The 18,132-nt window shown below is 33.5% G+C and overlaps 1 non-coding gene across 1 annotated transcript; it reads left to right on the top strand.

Moving 5' to 3' along the window:
• The first annotated feature begins 6,140 nt into the window (after positions 1-6,140).
• Positions 6,141-6,214, top strand: TRNAD-AUC (transfer RNA aspartic acid (anticodon AUC)). The gene has a single exon. It is a non-coding gene; the product is annotated as a tRNA-Asp (tRNA).
• Positions 6,215-18,132: the final 11,918 nt, after the last annotated feature.

Here is an 18,132-nt window from a genome sequence, read left to right on the forward strand (position 1 = left end):
GTTGGGTCCCTTGGGAAATGGAGAAGTCCCAGGACACCCAGTTCTCATAATTGTAGACCTAGGATATATGGGCCATGGGGCAAGTGGCATATATGTATGGCTTTAGCCTTTAACACTCTCTCAACCAAAAAGAAGAAGAATCTTTTTGTGTTGCTAGGATACCTCAACGTTTTAGAGTCTGCAGTGCATTAGGCTCTTGATTCTTGCCCTTTCATGTCTTTTTTCATCTGTCAAGGTTCTCAGAAAAGAAGAGTGTCAGGAAACCTTGCAGTGGTTTCCTCCTTTGCAGGCTATAGTTTGACTTATCTTACTGCTCCTGCTCCTTAAAATTTTCCAAATGGTCCAGGAGTTTTTTGTATAGACATGTCATATTAAGTCAAGAATATATGTTAACTTAAGTGCTAGCTCTGATCCATTTGATATAGGTGCCTAGAATACCACACAGAGAAACATTCTAGATAAGGTGGGGAGCTCAGCAGAGAGTGAGACAATGAAATTGTCTACACTTTCTTTAATTGGTTGAGTAACAAAGAAACAGAATTGGGCTGGACCTTCCTTAAAGAAAACCTGCATTTTTGCTCTAAGAGTAAAGTCACAATTGGAATAATTCTTATTTTTTAGCATATTTTATTTTCAATATGTTTTCCTAGATGCCAGGTAAAAGAAAACATCATGGTTATCTTAAGTAAACATTAATGCCAAGAGTGTGGCCTAAAAGGCTTTGGATAGTATCATCTATGGCACTTTTTTCCCTTAATATGTCTGTATACACCACCACTGATATTTTTACCTTCTTGGACAATATGCAGTTGACTTAATGCAAGTAATAAGTGAACTTATCTCCTAGAATTGATGTAAATATTCAATGAGAAAATTCCTTTAAAGTACTTACACTAAGCTCAGTGCATAAAAATTTCTCAGTAATTCATTAATTAAATAATGGTGATGATGATAATCAAGCCTCCTATGCTTGTGAAAAGAAAGATTCACAAATTCAACTAGATGGGAGGATCTGGCCAACTCCCAAGTCCAGTATCATGCAGTGTGGTAACTGCATATCCAGTTCACTTTGGTTGTTTACTTAAGATGCTCTGGATGGCTCCATCCAGCCGTGTCATAAGAAGAAATTAACAAACATGTCATGTCTGCCACTCTTTTCAGTGTTTGTTTCCTTTTAATATAAATTCAGCTTCCACTACATTGCCTTTTAATATTTTTAATGTCTCAAGTTTTTTCGATTGTAGTAGATGAAACATAGAGTTAAATCATCAGAATTAATATTTTTAAAAGGAAAAATAATAAAATAAAGTGTAATGTGCAGTCCAGTAACCTAAACTCAGTGGAAATGTAGAAACATTCAATCTGAATTAAAATAAATATTTATAAATGAACCAATTATTTTAATGTGTAAATTGACAAATAATCATTTAGGTATCAGTTGTCACATTTCAGTCAGATGTTTTGATAACATCTTGACTCGTGCTGAACAACATAAATAATAATGCAAATGCATATGTTATTTAAAAATTTTAGAATCCACATTAAAGAAGTAAAAATATATACAATTAATTATAACAATGTATTTAACCCAATGTATCAAATATATTATCATTTTAATATGTAGTCAATATTTAAAAGTATTAATATAATATTTTATTTTTATTCATATTAGTTCTTGAATACACAGTATGTATTTTAAAGTTAGAGTGCTTCTTAATTAAACTGCTAAATTTTCATTGAAAACAAGTCATCTGTCCTTCGATTTCATAAGATTTACAGTTGATAAAGTAAATTCATATACTTGAGTGTTCAAATATACCTAAAAGTTTTCCAATATCTGAAATGAGTGTTCCAAAATATTTTCTTTTAATACTCACATAAACATTGACAAAATGGTTAATCATTTTTAGAAGTACTGATTGGACTTTCAAGCAAAAGCATATTAATTTCAAAACTACATCTGTCCAAGTTAAATAAATTGACTAACACTTGGGTCAACTCATTATTTTAAACATCAAATTCAAAGGGATGTTGTATAAAATGAAAAGCAACACTAAATTTATCAATATCAAAAAGTATTCTTCATTTTTTCTGTGTTTTTGTAGTCAATTTGCATGGTACTGTGGTTTATAATTAAATCTTCTGCATATTAACTTACTTTATAAAATGTCATAAATCATAGCTAATGATTTGTTTTATGAAAAGTTTCAATTTTGACATAAATTTTCCTACCTGTCTAGCTAAGTCACAAATTACCTTTTCCTTCCCCACCTTGGCACTTCAAATTTAGTTCTTCCATTTGCAACTTAACATTGATAAAATCCATAATTCATGCTGCCATATTTCGTTTTTGATTACTGAATATTTAGCAAACATTCTTTTATTTCAAGAGAAACTTGTATTTGAATTAATAATACAGTAAAACATTGTAAAGCTCTTTGACTTTAAACCAATGAGTATTAGTAAAGAACATGAGACCATTAAACTCTTTGTTTTCTTTGAATACATATACTGAAAGACTTAAATAACTATACCCCTGAAGCTTTTCAGAGTCTTTTCAGGAAACTGAGAACAAATATTTTCAAAATGTGTCACACAGTTGAATTAAACAGTAAGAGAAACATCAGTCTCCTAATTTAAATTAGAATAATCATTTTTTAACCTAATATAGCATAGCTGCAGCACCATTCATCTTCATAGAAACTTTAAGAAAAATATTTAGCTAAGATTTCTCTTTTTCAGATGCAAAAGATTCAGAAGGATGTACATCATGAGTTCCCTATTTTAGACTATGAATTGACAACATTTCTTTGTGAATTTGGAAGACCTTGGAAATTAAAATGTACTCAAATACTAATTGGGCAATGTTTCTTGTATCACATGACTAATCTAAAACTAGAAGTAACTACATTTATTCAAATTTTGAGTCCGTCAATTTTTGTAGGTCTTTTTTTTCAAAGTATAGTTGATTTACAATGGTGTGTTAGTTTCTAGTGTACAGCATAGTGATTCAGTTACACACATATATGTATATTCTTTTTGACATTCTTTTTCATTATAGGTTATTGTAAGCTATTGAATATAGTTCCTGTGCTATACAGTAGGACGTTGTTGTTCATCTATTTTTTTATATGGTAGTTAGTATCTGCATCAATTGATGATTGATATTTTTAGAAACTTTTTATATTTTATAGGCAATTATTTGTTGGCTTAACTGAGAATCTTTCATTTTCTGGAAAATATATATTTTTTTTTACCATAACATTAATAAGATTAACAATATAATTATTTTTTTAACTGTCTATAAAAAAAATGGTTGCCTCTTTTTATGCAGAAACCCAAGCATTTTTATGGCTGGTCAATATTAAAGGCTCAAATTCTTTTACAAATCTTTAAACTTTTGGGGTTTGTTGGATATTTGTTTCTGATTTCAGGCAATCAGGTGTGTTCATTCTCTTTTCTTTTCTTAATTAAAGACAGTTATTTTAGAACAGTTTTAGTTTCACAGCAAAATTAAAAGAATGGTATAGAGAATTCCATTATATATCCTGCCCCAGCACATGCATAGCCTCCCCAGTTATTAATATCCCCCATCAGAGTGGTACGATTGTTACAACTAATGAGCCTGCATCAACACATCATCATCACCCAAAGTGAACAGTTTACATTAGGATTCAAGCCTGGTATTGTGCAGGTTTGGACAAATACATCATTGTGAATCTAGTCTGCCTCTAGATTCCTTTTTTTTTTTTTTTTTGCATGTGGATGTTGAAATCTTTCACCCCCATCTTTTGAAAAGACTGCCTTTGTTCCACTGTGTTTCTTTTACTCCTTTATCAAATATCAGTTAATTATATTTGTGGGTGTGAGTTCTGGGGCCCTCTGTTCTGTTCCGTTGTCGATGGATTTGTTTCTTCTTTTTACCAGTACCACACTGCTTAGATTACTGTAGGTTGATAGTAAATCTTGAAGTTGCATAGCATCAGTCCTCCAACTTTTTTTCCTCTCCTTCAGTAATTATGTTGACTATTCTGGGTCTTCTGCCTCTGCATAAAAATTTTGCAACCAATTTGTCAATATCCATGAGTAACTTGCTGGGAATATTTTTATTGTGATTGCACTGAATCTGTAAATCAAGTTGGTAAAATCTTACATCTTGACAATATTGTCTTCCTATCCGTGAAATTATAGTATCTGTTTAGGTTTTCTTTGATTTTGTTCATTAAAGTTTTGTAGTTTTCCTCATATTGTTCTTGTAAATATTTTTTAGGATCTATACCTAGGTTTATCATTTTTTGAATGCTAATATAAATAGTATGTTGTTTCTAGAGTCAAATTTAACTTTTTTTAGTGTTGGTATAGAGGTAAAGTATTGACATTTGTTTACTAACCTCGTATCCTACAACCTTGCTATACAGTTGACCCTTGAACAACATGGGTGTACACTGTGTGGGTCCACTTATAGGTGGATGTTTTCCAATAATAAACACTATAGTACTAACCTCAGTTGGTTGAATCCGCAGATGCAGAACCACAGATACAGAGGAAATACAGATACAGAGGGCCAATTCTGCATTATACATGAATTTTTTTGAGGAGGATCAGGATCTCAACCCCTATGTCCTTCAAGAGTCACCTATAATTGTTTATTGTGCCGGTAGGTTTTTGGTGACTTTTTGATTTTCTGCATAGATGATCATGTTATCTGTAAACAAAGACATTTTTATTTCTTCCTTCCCAATATCAGTACATTTTATTTCTTCTTCTTATTGCATTAAGTAATATACAAATTACAATGTTGAAAAGGAGTATTTGGAGGGGACATCCTTGCCTTGTTTTTGGATTTAATAGGAAAGCTTCTAGTTTATTTAGTTTATCGTTTATTAGGTCTGATGTTGGCTATAGGTTTTTTGTAGATATTCTTCATCAAGCTGATGTATTTCTATTCCTGTTGTACTGAGAGTTTTTGTCATGAATAAGTGTTGGATTTTGTCAAATGTTTTTTATACTTATATTGATATGATTATGTAATTTTTCTTTTTTACCCTGTTGATGTGATGATTACATTAATTGATCTCTGAATGTTGAAACAGCCTTGCATACCTGGGATAAACCCCACTTAGTCATGGTGTATAACAATTTTTATACATTTTTGGATTCAATTTGCCAATATTTTGTTCAGCATTTTTGTATGTATGTTCATGAGTGATATTCATGTATAGTTTTATTTTCTTGTAATGTTTGTCTGGTTTTGATAGTAAGGTAATTATGACCTGATAGAATGAGCTAGATGTTAATTCCTATGCTTCTATCCTTTGAAAGGAATAAAAAATTGGTATATTTTTTCCCTTAAATATGTGGTAGCATTCACCAGTAAACCCATCTGGGCCTGGTGCTTTCTATTTTGGAAGGTTATTAATAGCTGACTCAATTTCCTTAATAGATATAGGCCTATTAAGGTCTTATTTTTTCTTGTGTAAGTTTTGGCAAATTGTGTCTTTCAACAAATTGGTCCATTTCATCATCTAGATTATCAAGTTTGTTGGCATAGGGTTGTTCATAATATTCCTTTATTATCCTTTTAGTTTCCATGGAGTCTGTAGCTCTGTCTCCTCTTTCATTTTTGATAGTAGTAATTTATATCCTATTTCTTTTTTCTTAGTTGGCCTGGTTAAAGCCTAATTAATTATACTGATATTTTCAGAACCAACTTTTGGTTTTGTTGATTTTCTGTTTTCCATTTTATTGATTTATGTTTTAATTGCTATTTATTTCTTTCTTCTGCTTACTTTAGATTTAACTTGCTTTTCTTTTTCTAATTTCCTAAGGTGGAAACTTAGGTTATGGACTTTTGATCTTTCTTCTTTTCTATTGTATATAGTCAATGCTATAAATTTCCCTCTAACCAGAGCTTTTGCTGGATTCCACAAATGTGAATATTGTGTTTTCATTTCCATTGAGTTCAAAACATTTTTAAAATTCCCCTTGAGATTTTTTTCTTCAAGCCATGTGTTATTTACAAGTGTGTTGCTTAATCTTCATGTATTTTAGGACTTTCTAGCTATCTTACTGTAATTGATTCCTGGTTTAATTCCATTGTGGTCTTAGAGTTGACATAGTATAATTTTTCTTTTTAAGTGGGAGGGAATAGCTCAAGTGGTAGAGTGTGTGCTTATCGTGCACAAGGTCCTGGGTTCAAACCCCAGTGCCTCTTCTAAGAAAAAAATAGAATAAATCTAATTACCACCCCCCAAAAAAAGTTTGTTAAGGTCTGTTTCATAGCTCAGAATGTGGTCTATCTTGGTGAATGTTCCATGTAAACTTTACAAGAATGTGTATTTTGCTGTTGGATGAAGTCCTCTGCAGATAACCATTATATCCACTTGACTGAATTCAACTATGTCCTTATTAACTTTTTACCTGCTGCATCTGCCTCTTTCTGACAGAATGGTGTGGTGTTGATGTCTTCATCTATAATGGGGGATTAATCTCTTTCTCTTTGTAGTTCTGTCAGTTTTTGCTTCATGTAGTGTGACATTCTATTGTTAGGCATATGTATCTTGGTAATTCTTTTATCTTATTAGGGAATTGACCTTTTTTCAAGATAAAATACCATTCTTTATCCCTACTAACTTTCCTTGCTTTAAAATCTGCTGAGTCTAAATTCAATATAGCTACTCCTGCTTTCTTTTGATTTGTGTTAGCATAACATCTTAACCCATCCATTTACAACATATTGTCATATAGTTGGGTCTTGTTTTTGATCCACTCTGGATCTTTGGAGCATTAATTTTTGGATATTCAAATTGATTATTGATATAGTTGGATTAATATCTATCATATTTGTTATGATTTTCTTTTCGCTTCCCCTTTTCTTTGTTACTATTTGTGTCTTTTACTCTTTTTCTGCCCTTTTCAGTTTTGAGCATCTTATGATTCTGTTTTCTCTTTTTTCTTAGCATATCAGTTATACATTTAATTTTTTAAAATCATTTAAAATGTTTAAATGGAGTTTGCATTATGCATTTACAGCTAATTCAAGTCCACTCTAAAAAAACACTATATACTACTATATGGGTCGTGTGAGTAACACATGCATGCAAGATATACACATAAGTGTAATAATCAAATGCACTGTTACTATTATTATTTTGAGCAAACTTATATCTGTTAGATCAATTTAGGATAAGAAAAAAGTTTTTATTTTACTTTCACTTATTCCTTCTTTGATGTTCTTTCTTTGTGTAAATACAGATTTCTGATCTATATTAGATTCCTTCTGCCTTAAGAACTTATTTAATATTTCTTGCAGTGCAGATCTACTAGCAACAAATTTCTTCAATTTTTGTTTGTCTGAGAAATTACTTCTCCTACACTTCTGAAGGATAATTTTCCAGAGTTAAGAATTCTAGTTTCTTTTTTTTTTCTTCCCTCCTTTCTTACAACACTTTAAACATTTCTTTCCACTCCTCTTTTTGCTTGTGTGGTTTATGAGAAATTGGATGGAATTCTTATCTTTGTTCCTCTATAGATAAGGTGCTTTTCCCCTCTGGCTATTTTCAGAATTTTATCTTCATCTTTGATTTTCTATATTTTGAAAATGGTATGCCTAAATGTAGTTTTGTTTTGTTTTTATGGCATTTATCCTGCTTGGTGTTCTCTGAGATTCCTGGATTTTTGATTTAGGGTGTGACATTAATTTGGGGAAAATTCTCAGTCATTTTCGTTTCAAATATTTCTACCATTCCTTTTTCATTTTTTTTCTTTTCCTGATATTCCTATTATTGGTATATTATACCTTTTGTAGCTATCCCACCATCCTTGGATATTCTGTTGTATTTTTTTTTTCAGTGTTTATTCTCTTTGCTTTTCAGTTTTGGAGGTTTTCATTGAGGCTTTCTCAGACTCAGAGGTTCATTCCTCAAACATATCTAGTCTACTAATAAGCCCTTCAAAGGCTTTCTTCATTTATATTACATTTTATGTGTGTGTGTGTGTGTATATATATGTTATTTTGGTTCTTTCTTAGAATTTCCAACTCTCTGCTTACATTTGTCCATCTGTGCTTGCATTCAATCTACTTTATTCACTAGTTACCTTAGCATTTAATCATAGCTGTTTTAAATTCCCAGTCTAATAATTCCAACATTCCTGCCATTTCTGGTTCTGATGTTTACTTTGTCCCTTCAAATTGTGTTTTTTTTTTTCCTTTTGGTATGCTTTGTAATTTTTTTTCTTGACAGTTGGATTTGATATAGTGGGTAAAAAGAAGCTGCCATAAATATTCCTTTAGTAGTGTAGTGGTAAGTGGGAGGTGGGAGAGAGCAGCCTATAATTGTATGATTAGGTCTCAGTGTTTTTGTGAGCCTGTGCCTCTGGACTGTGAACTTTGCCAAGTGTTTCTTAGGGCCTACCCCAACCCCCATTGGTAGATCAGGATGGGTAGAGTGGGCTGGAGTTGGGTATTTCCCTTCTCCTATGTAAAAGGTTAGAGCTAAATGGGTATATCCTTCCCCCCAAGCAGTTAGGCTCTGATTAAAATCTATCCAGCTATCTATCTATCTATCTAATCTATCTATCTATTATCTATCTATCTATCTATCTATCTATCTATCTATCTATCTATCTATCTATCTATCTCCAGCAAGTTAGGTTCTGGGTAGCTAGTTTTTCCTCAGGGCAGTCCTTGTAAAGAAGAATAGAGTGCTCTGGTGTATTTCAAAATGATTCCTTTCACCCTTCCTGTGTTGGAAACCTGAGGAGGATTTTCTCTCTGATTCTTACTATGAGAACCTAGTTGATAAAACCAGATAAAATACACAAAATACAAGGGCTCCGTTATGACTGGGTCCCCCTGGAGTATTTAACTCTCAGACTATCTGTACTGAGTTTCCAGCAAATCATCAGTTACAATTCAGGTTTTCCTTCCCTGGCACAATTTCCCATGGAGGTTTTCGCTCATGAATATCTTCTCAGGTAAAGCGTGATGCCCTGTTTTCACCTGTCAGTCTTTGTAATCTTGGGGGAGTGGCTTGCCCTGTGTCCTTACCTGTCTGGTGGATTTAAGAAGAATTGTTGATTTTTTAGCCTGTTCAGCTATTTACTCATAGTTAGAACAGAGTGGCAGTCTCCAAGCTCCTTAATGTAGTATGGGAAACCTGTAGTTAGTCACTGTCAATTCCTTTTTTTTTTTTTTTGATGAAAAAAAATAAATCTTGTAATATTGTTTACTTTATTATTTAAAATATCCTTACAGAATAAACAAATGGAGTTTTCTTTCTACTCTGCCACAGTAAATTGAATTTGTTAGTAAATGTGTTAGTGAAATATTTGATATACCTACCTCCAGTTTGCTTTTTTTTTAAATTTTGTAATCCTAAATATATTACAGCTCCTCTGCTGCATCTGCACTTCTGCACTCAGTTCTGTATCACTGGTATGCTTTGGTTTTTAATGTAAAATTTTTTCCACACTTACTTCTTTTATACTAGAGAAAATGTATTTATAGTAAATGTTTCAATTTAATTACCAGTTACAATCGCATTGGTATCATTGTGACTACTGCTGTCTGTGTAAAGCATTCAAGTAAACATATTACAGCACATTAGATCAATACATGGAAAAAGACATTTGAACTGAATCAATCTGTTGACAACAAGTAGATTAGTGATGTTTTTTGTTTAATACTCAAAATGACATACACATTTAACATGTATACCCAAAAGTAGCAATATCTTATGTGTTCCATCAGATAGAGTAAAATGCAGTCCTGACAAACCAATAAAATTATGCTCAGTGTTCCAATGGATGTTTCAGTGGAAAAAATTATGCTTCTTCACTTTCAAATGTAAATTTAAATTAATTAAGATTAATGTTAAATGAAAAATGCTGGTCCTCAGGCATACTAGCCACATGTCAAATGCTTTATGGTCATTTGTGGTTAGTGGCTATGTTATTGGACATTGCAGTTAAGATTTTGTCACAGTCAAATTATGGGGACTATATAGAATAACCATAAGTGATTAATCCCAAGTATATACTTTGAAGTATTTATGATTGTAAAATATTTTGCCTTAAATGTGTTTTAAGTGGAGAATGATTGTAACCATTCAGACTGGAGGAAAATCTACAATCTATAGTTGGATATTTATTTTTTGTTATATAAAGGGGCACCTTTTCCACTAGCTAATATATACATCAGCTTTCATGAATGCTGTGTAGTATCCAGCCTTTCAGTAATCAATTTTAAATAACCAAAGCTCTAAGAGATTATTACAGATATGGCACATAGTTATTCTAATCACACATTTGTTTAGTTCTTAAATGGAAAATATGATACCATAAAAACAAATCATTGCAACCCCTCATTGAATTTATTTCATTCTTGGCAATTTCACTTTTATATTAAGGTTCACCTTTGGACAAAAGTTGACCACGAAGGGGCTTTAAACTCATGTAGGAAAGACAACAATGAAGTCATGCCTACCTTTAGATAAATTTGTCTGCCTGAGTACTTTCTAGGCTACAGTGCCAGTTAGAGCACCTAAAAGTCAAGAATGCATGACATCCAAGAATGTGAAGGTTACTAGGGGTGGAATCTCCACAAGGCAGAGTCTGCCAGTATTTATTCAGATCTAGGCTCAAATACCATCTCCTCAGAAGTGACCTCTCTTGTTACTTCTTTCAACCATTCCCTTATATGATTTAGCACTCATCATATTAACAGTCTACAGATTTTAATTTTTTATGTATGTTTTTCCTTACCTCCAGTCCCATAAGAAAAATAAGCTCCATGAAAATGGGAAGCTTGCCCCTTTCATTCGTGACTGAATTCCTCTCAAACAGAAGAGTGTCAGGCATGTTTTGGGTGCTCAATACATATTCAAATATCGAGTGACTAAATTTTAATAATAAATTCTGCATTTATAAAGGTTAATGTGTGCATACATACATACATACATACATACATACAAATGTGAATATGTGCATATAAACACATACTTGTGTGTGCACACTTATATGTGTGTGTGCACTTACATGTGTGTGCATTCCTTTATTCATTGGACATCCATTGTGGAAAAACACAATGAGATTATAATGTTGAACAAACACAGATAAAACACCTTTTGATTTCAGGGATCTTAGAGTCTAATTGGGGAAATATAAATTGATCAAATTATCACCCCAAACAGTAATTTCTAACTATGGTTGTTGCTATGAAGAGAAGTGTCAAAGTTTTGTAAGGGCACAGAGTTCTTTGGCTCCATCTCAGGTGTCAGAGAAGTTTTCCCTTGAGAAATGATATTTAATCTGAAATATGGATAATGAAAATAAGTAAACAGACAAGCCAAACAGAAGAAGAGATTTTCCCACTGAGGGACTAGCATAAGCAAAGGCCATACAGAGGGAGGTCACACAGAGTTCTTACAAAACTGAGAGTACAGTGGCTGAAGCATAGAAACCAAGACAGCATTTTAAGAAATGATGCTGGGGCATTTTAGTCCATTGTGTAGGGACTTGTAGGCTGTGCTAAGTATTTTGACCTTTATCCTAAAGGAAATAAGGAGCTATTGAATAGTTTTAAGCCCTGGGTATGCGGAGTTTATAAAATACGGAACTGAAATAGATACCTTGGATTAGAGCAGTGATGACACAGATCTTTTTGCTTTAAGACCATGAGTACATAAAATAGCACAAAGTTTGCCTTCATGTTCCCAATAGGATGTTCACCGTATCAACTTGACTTTGTTTTCAGCCTTAATCATTAAAACCAGATTCTCTTATCCTCTAAACAACCATTCTGTAAATGGCAAAGTGAGCTCAACTCTTAACTGCCCCCTTCATACTACTCAGTACTCATCTAAATGCAGACAGACTTTCATTTACCCTGAATGTAACAATTATGTTTAATATTTCTACAGCACTCATATAAAAGGCACTATTCTCTGTCCTTTACACCTGTTAAGTAATTTGATCCTCCAATCATCCTATGGTGACACTAAGCTCGTTTTACATAGGGTAGACTGAGGATGTTAACGGCTGTGGCCATCCATCAGTCCCAAATTAGAAGGTGATGCTCATCCTCCAACACTGTGACCATTTTCAACAGTGAAAACCTGAAACATTCCTGACTCTCACCTTAAAGGCATTGCATTTGTATCTTCTGCAGGAAAACATATAGAAGCAATGGCATGATCATGAGTCCTTGTTACCTCGAGTGCCTGGAGAAGTCAAGCAATAGTCAAAGTTATAAACTACCTTAGCGATGTATTTAACCAGGCCAGCGCCTCAGGATATAGGTCAGCTGGTAAAGTCTGCTGTCAGGTGAGAAAAGGAAACAAAACATGAAAGAATATTCCACTTAGCTCTTCAATGACATTTCTTTTTAAATGGCCATGATAAAGTCCAGGGCTTGAAGGAAAATTTAGATGGGGGATATTCCATCAACAACAGCTTAACATCCCCAGATAGGCTTAAGGAAGTATCAAAGGGACTAAAATAAAAATAATTACAAGTAGAATGGTTTTAAGCTTAGGCATTAACTATAGTTAAGTACAGGATAATTGTTTCAGAACTACCGAGGGATTCTGTGCTGGCTGAGAAAATAGACTACAAGGTCACAAGGCTGTAATCTGCTCTCGTTTGCCTTCTCTTCTCTGACTCTTGTTTTCACCTTTCTCTTTTCAAAGAGGGACGTATGGCGACCCGTTAGAAGCTCTAGTAGAAATCTGGAGCCCAACAGAACTTTAAATCCCTGCTATTCCACACAGTACTGTGACCTTTAACTAGTGCTTCAACTTCTGAATTCCTCCCATCTTCAGAAGACGGTTTGATAGAAAGACTGCCTTGGAAAGTTGTGAAAATTAAGTGCATTGTTTAAGTATCTGGGACATAATAAGTGCTCATTGATAAATGAATGATTGAATGATTTCATGTTGTTTCTCTTACAGTTCAGTTGCATGTTCTTTACAGGTAGAGGTTAGGACAAAATTTTGGAGAATGATAAAGGAAAGTAAAATAGAAATAATACTTGGGAAAACCATCCTTTTGATTTTTTCTCTTTTTTTTTTTTTTGGACATTGCTATCTTAAGTTCCAAGCTATGGAAATTTAAAGAACATTTTAATTATTTTTCTTAAAAGAACAATAATGTGTCTGAATGCAGTCTGTCATATTCAGGTACTTAATTCAGACAGGAAGTACCTGACCTAAATCTTTTGCATGTAATTGGTGGGTTGAATAAAATGTCTTCCTAGGTGTAATTTTTCTTTAACAGCAGGTAGCTGGTTTTTGGATTCTGTCCTATGTCTAGTTTTTACTTCTAGGCTGAAATTTTGTGAGCACAAAACTACCTTCCATCAGGTAAAATTATAGTTATTATGTGGCATTAGAAAAAAATCCAAGTATTTTCAACTAAAATTTTACATCAATTGCTAATAGCTCTTATATCCTTTAAAATATATATACACCATCTTCCATTTTAGGATTTCTATTTCTAGTACATAAACCCAAATACGAGATTCCTTTAAAGACCTATAACCCCAAAAGGACCTGGCTTGTATTAATGAGGAGGAACACATTCTGATTAGTTTTGATTAAATTAGAGATACTGTATTGCTCTCCTGAGACCTAATAAAAGGAGACCTTTTATAGGTAGTGAGACACTTAACTTTGCCCTTAACCAGCTGCTTGGCATTATGGATTCTGATAGAATTAAGCTGTCTTTGGAAATTAACAGAGGTCATTGAAATTAAAGACATTTTCTTAAGAAAAAGAGACCTTGGATTTTTTTTTTTTCTTTTTACTCCAAGGATGACATTTTCACAGTCCTTCTTTAGGCATAGGGTACTTTTCAGCAGTAATTATTATTCTGTCAACCCAGAAGCCCACAGAATTTTAGTTATATCTTTTTTTCCTGGTATGTAAAAATATTCACATACTATCACATAAAGGTAGTGAAATAAGGTTAATTTCTGATAAAGCAGTGGAAAATTAGATGCCACTCTGTCCAGTGTCTTAGTTGAAGCTTGAATTGCTCCAGAACACATAAAGAGGCATTTTAGAGCCTCTCCTTTCCACTTATGTAATAGTGCTCCCTTTCAAAACTGCCACTAAACAAAAGAAACATCCCTTCTATCTTTTCCACGAGGTCTTACTTCTGTCCTATATGGCTACATGTAACAGTATAATAGTTTTTCAAAGATGCCCCAGTTTCCTTAGCTCTACAGGCATATCAAACATATGGAAGGGTGTCAATGGGCAGTCTATCCCCGGGAAGAAAACTTTTGCTTGTGGTTCATCATGAGTACTCATGGTCCATGATGGTGCACAGCATGAATCACCTTTGAGTGTGTTCATTCTAAATTAGGATGAGTATCTAAGAGTCCCAGTTTTCTCTGATCCCTTTTTTCCTCTCCCTTTGCTCCTCTTCTTCTTCTCTGTCATGTCCTCAACACTCTTTTCCACTTTCTGGAGAAATTTCTCAACATTCTTGGCTCCATCATGGAAACTAGACTAAAATGGTTGATTATTCCAGGTTCACTGGAACTGGTTCTTCATAAACAAGCATTTCTAGTTCTGGTATCAGTAAACTCTACTTCAGATTATAGTAAGGATTAGTTAGGTTAACAGTATTTCTGAATCGTGGTCTATGTACCCATCCTGACAAGTATGGTGTTCAGCTTGTGCTTTCTTAGATTCTGTTTTTGTCTCTTTGCTATCCATTCATCACAGGGTTGAATATATTGATTGTTGTCTTATTTCTCTATTTTTGGTGCTCTGATGTTTATGGGTTCACTAGCAGGGGAGAGACTGCCCCTCCCAGGGATAACCAAAATTTAGAGAAAGCCCGTGGCTTAAGGGAGCATGACTTTCATATACAAACCAACCAATCTGGAGTCTAAAACACCCAAAAACCCACTTTACCTAGTTTTACACACCAAAACATTATTTCCCTTTGCCAAAATCAACCCAGGTTCAGGTACCAGACAATTAGAGATCACCTTAGCCCAGAACCCTCTTACATTGTTCAAACTGTTTAGTCCTAAGCTATGTGTCCTGTCCTGCTTGCCTTTCCTACAGAAATCCCAGTGAAGTCTTGGCTTTGGCTTTCCCATCACTCCTGCTAATAAAGATCTTCTTGAAAAGGCATTAGCCTCTCCATGTTGTCACTCAGTCACCTATCTATGTGGAGATTTGGACACAGAACACGTGGAAGTGAGCAAAGAGGATGTCAGAGATAAAGTCTAGTTGTGATGTTCTCCTACAACTGATATGACCTCAGATTGCATAATCTTTACTTCCAAAAAGGCCACAGTAAGACACTCCAAGTCTCACAAATTTGAGGAAGTACATCATTTTATAATTTTTCTTCATCAAATAAATGACAGAAAAAGGAAATCATGCTTGTGTATCTGACACTTTGGCCGTGTGGTCACTGTTTCCTCAGTCAGCTGAATCATTTTCTAACCCCTCATACCTTGTTCTTGATCAGCTATCTTCCCTCAGGCTCTGTGTGTCCCTGACCCCTTCCCTCGATGTAGCCTATATCAGCATAATATGTAGAAATCTATAGATGCAAAATATGGTATAAGATGCATTGTACAAATATATAATAATTCTCAAATGCAGGCAAACAGTCAAGTCTATGTTGACCTAAAATGTGCTATTTTATATTCTCTTTTCCACATTTGTCAAAAGCCTGAAGCCACTTTTCAAAATTATTTGGTGAGTATATATATATTTAAAAAAAAAAAAATCTTCCTCCTAGAAGATTTGAATCTAGAAAGACCTTGACTCACCTTTTCCTGGTAAACACATCAAACCCAGAGCTGCACAGATTCCTGGTGACTAAGCTTCTCCTCTGTGCTAATTGCTGTGCCCAGAAGGCAGACTCAGCAGTGAAGGTGGGACAGGACTCACCTGTGGGGGTTTTAAATGCCACGCTAGGAGTATAGTTTTTTCTGTCATCAAAGAGTAACTGTTGAAGGGAACTGTGTCCAAAAACGTTAAGAGATATGCTATGGGAAAAGGCTCATTTAAGAATTAGTTATCCTGATAAAACATTCCCGAGGCACAGGGAAAGAGCAAATTGCTGACTGGAGGCTTGTTAACAAGAATCTTCTGTAGAGACACAGAAGATCATGGCCCCCGACTAATGAATATTGTAGCAGGGAAATGGCATGACAGGTTCCTTCTTGTTCCAATTGAGCCTGTTTCTGCAAGAACAAAAGGTCAGTTGTGCTAAAGATATTTACAGAAGCATAGTTTGGACATGCCTTTCAGTGCACCAGAGTTCGATGGTTGCTGTGGAACTGATTTCTTACACCAAGGCCAGATGGTGGCCAGGAAAAAAAGCCAGAATATGCCATTCTGTTTACTAAGAAAGATTCAAAACAGGATCACCCTCAAGAGAAGATTGGCTCTTTGGGGGCCACAGAGATAACCTTTTATTTAAGAATAAAATTGGCTCAGTGAAATGATCAAGCTACCACTGATAATTCATTGAATCAAATAGAGCTTGTTAATAGTCAATAAATCATTATTTAAATCAAGTTTATTTGAAAAATATCCTACTGCTTTGTGGTGTTCTGAGTGGACTTTATTTACTCCATTTTGGGTGTTGTGTGTGCATATGTGTGTAAGTGTACATAGTATATAATATCATGTTTATTAAGAAAAATTTTAAAAGAACAGAAGAAAAAAGAAAAATATATAGTTTAAACTCTCCCTGCATCCAAAAGCAGCCACTATAAATATCCTCCCCACAAAGATTTTTTTTAATATTAATGCATATATATTTTCCATTTTTTTTCTCCTTCATGTTGGTGAGGGGAAATAAAGCTTTAATGTAGATGCTGTTTAAAATTACTGTTATTTTCCTCATGTTTATAAAACCCTAGGAAATGAATCTTCCTATTTTCATGACTTAAATTTTAACAGATTGTCTTTCTGTAAAGCTACTATGTGTGTGTATGTATATGTGTATATCCAACTGAGTCATTAGAAATTGTTTAGTCCTAAATGATCATCTTAAAGAAGAGAGAAAAATACAGGGGCTAAATATGTTACCTAAATTGTCTTCATTAATGTGACCTCAGTTTTCTTATGATTCTAAGATGTGTGGATTTTGAGTTTGTTCAGCCTTTTCCCTGTTGTGACATAGGAATGAAGACTTCTAAGCTCCTTGTATCTTGGACCAGAAACCAGAAGTTCATCATTTTGCTTTACTTTTAATCTTTTCCTATTGTTATATTTGATTGTGACTTTTGGAAGGAACATGTATGTAGCTAATTTTTAAAAATATATTTTCCTGTCTGACAATCTTTATATTTTTATTGAAGCATTTGTAAATTTACGTTTAACATATTGATATGTTTTACCTGAAATCTATCACCTAAATTTTTATTTTCTTTTAGTCATACCTTTACTCTTTTTTCTTTCATTCTTTTTGATTAGTTAAATATTTTCTACTCTTCAGTATTCCTATGAGTTTCTTATATTTTTATGCTTTTAAGCTAGATTTGTTATATTTTCTTGAAACTACACTGTATATTTTTGACTTTTTAAGTTCTAGTAATGAATTAGTATTTTTCCATTAATCAGAACATGGAAGATTTTGGACATTTAAGCTGCATGTCAACCTCTTTTTTTTGAGTTAATTTTGTCATGTCATATTCTAAGATATACCCCAAATATTCCATGATGGATTTATTATGATCATTCCATATAGAATGTACTACTGCTGTGCTTTATAATTATTAAGTGTTATCAAGTTAATATGTGTCTAATATTCATTGAATGACTAGCATATACTAGAATCTTCTTAAAGCCCTTTATAGGTATAATTTCATTTTATATTTTTAAAAAAAATGGATTATGTAGAATTATAATCTCCATTTTACAGATTAAAAAAATGAAGCTTATAAAAAAGTAATTGCCCAAGGTTCACACAAGTGGTAAATCTTGGAACCTAAATTCAAACTCAGAACAGCGTGAGTGTAAAAACAAAACAAAGAAAAAAGAATCAAAACTGACCCATATTGCAAGAATCCCATCTACAAGTCAAGCAAGGTTATCTCTGCCATTTAAGAGGAAGAAAGACTATTTGTCATCCTCTAGACTTTTTTTTTAA

This window comes from Camelus bactrianus, chromosome 9 (assembly GCF_048773025.1).
Source record: "Camelus bactrianus isolate YW-2024 breed Bactrian camel chromosome 9, ASM4877302v1, whole genome shotgun sequence".
NCBI classification, from domain to species: domain Eukaryota; kingdom Metazoa; phylum Chordata; class Mammalia; order Artiodactyla; family Camelidae; genus Camelus; species Camelus bactrianus.